Source organism: Tenrec ecaudatus, unplaced genomic scaffold (genome assembly GCF_050624435.1).
Source record: "Tenrec ecaudatus isolate mTenEca1 unplaced genomic scaffold, mTenEca1.hap1 Scaffold_538, whole genome shotgun sequence".
NCBI lineage: Eukaryota > Metazoa > Chordata > Mammalia > Afrosoricida > Tenrecidae > Tenrec > Tenrec ecaudatus.
Genome location: NW_027459452.1, coordinates 727546 through 728980, shown reverse-complemented (window position 1 = coordinate 728980; position 1435 = coordinate 727546).

The following is a 1435-nucleotide window of genomic DNA, read 5'->3' as shown; positions in this document are numbered from 1 at the left end:
GTGCGAGCTAGGGTATATGCATAGTCCAAGTGCCTGCTAGGTAACTTACATAGTGCAAGTATCCGCTAGTTAACCTAGATCGTCCAATTGTCCGCTAGTTAACCTACATAGTCCAAGTGCCCGCTAGGTAACCTAGATAGTCCAAGTGCCCGTTCGGTAACCTAGATAGTCCAAGGGCCCATTAGGGAACCTAGATAGTCCAAGTGCCCGCTAGGGAACCTACATAGTCCAATTGCCCGCTCTGGAACATACATAGTCCAAGTGCCCGTTAGTTAACCTAGATAATCCAAGTGCCCGCTAGGGAACCTACATAGGCCAAGTGCCCACTAGTTAACCTAGATAGTCCAAGTGCCCGCGAGTTAACCTAGATAGTCCAAGTGCCCGCTAGTTAACCTACATAGACCAAGTGCCTGCTAGGTAAACTACATAGTCCTAGTGCCCGTTTGTTAACCTATATAGTCCAAGTGCCCGCTAGGTAATGTAGATAGCCCAAGTGCCCGCTAGGGAACGTACAGAGTCAAGTGCCCACTAGGTAACCTAGACAGTCCAATTGCCCGCTAGTTAACCTAGACAGTCCAAGTAACCAATAGGGAACCTACATAGTCCAAGTGCTCGCTAGGCAACCTACATAGTCCAAGTGCCCGTTAGTTAACCTAGATAGTCAAAGTGTATGGTAGGTAACCTAAATAGTCCAAGTGCCCGCTAGGGGACCTACATAGTCCAAGTGCCCCCTAGGTAACCTAGATAATCCAATTGCCCGTTAGCTAACCTAGATAGTCGAAGTGTCCGCTAGTTAAACTACATAGTCCAAGTGCCCTTTCGTTAACCTAGATAGTGCAAGTGCCTGCTAGGTAACCTAGACAGTCCAAGTGCCCGCTAGGTTACCTACATAGTCCAAGTGCACGTTCGTTAACCTAGATAGTCCAAGTGCCCGCTGGTAACCTACATAGTCCAAGGGCCCGCTAGGTAACCTTGATAGTCCAAGTGCCTTCTAGTTAACCTACGTAGTCCAAGTTCCCGCTAGGTAACCTACGTAGTCCAAGTGCCCACTAGGTAACCTAAACAATCCAAAAGCCCGCTAGGGAAACTACATAGTCCAAGTGCCCACTAGTTAACCTAAATCGTCCAAGTGTCTGCTAGTTAACCTAAATCGTCCAAGTGTCTGCTAGGTAACCTAGATAGTCCAAGTGACTGATAGCTAACCTACATAGTCTAAGTGTCCATTCGTTAACCTAGATAGTCCATGGGCCCATTGGGTAACCTACATTGTCCAAGTGCCCGATTGATAACCTGGATAGTCCAAGTGCCCGCTAGTTAACCTACATAGTCGAAGTGCCTTCTAGGGAGCCTACATAGTCCACGTGACCGCTAGGTAACCTACATAGTCCAAATGCCCGCAAGGAAACCTACATAGTCTAAATGCCCCCTAGGCAAC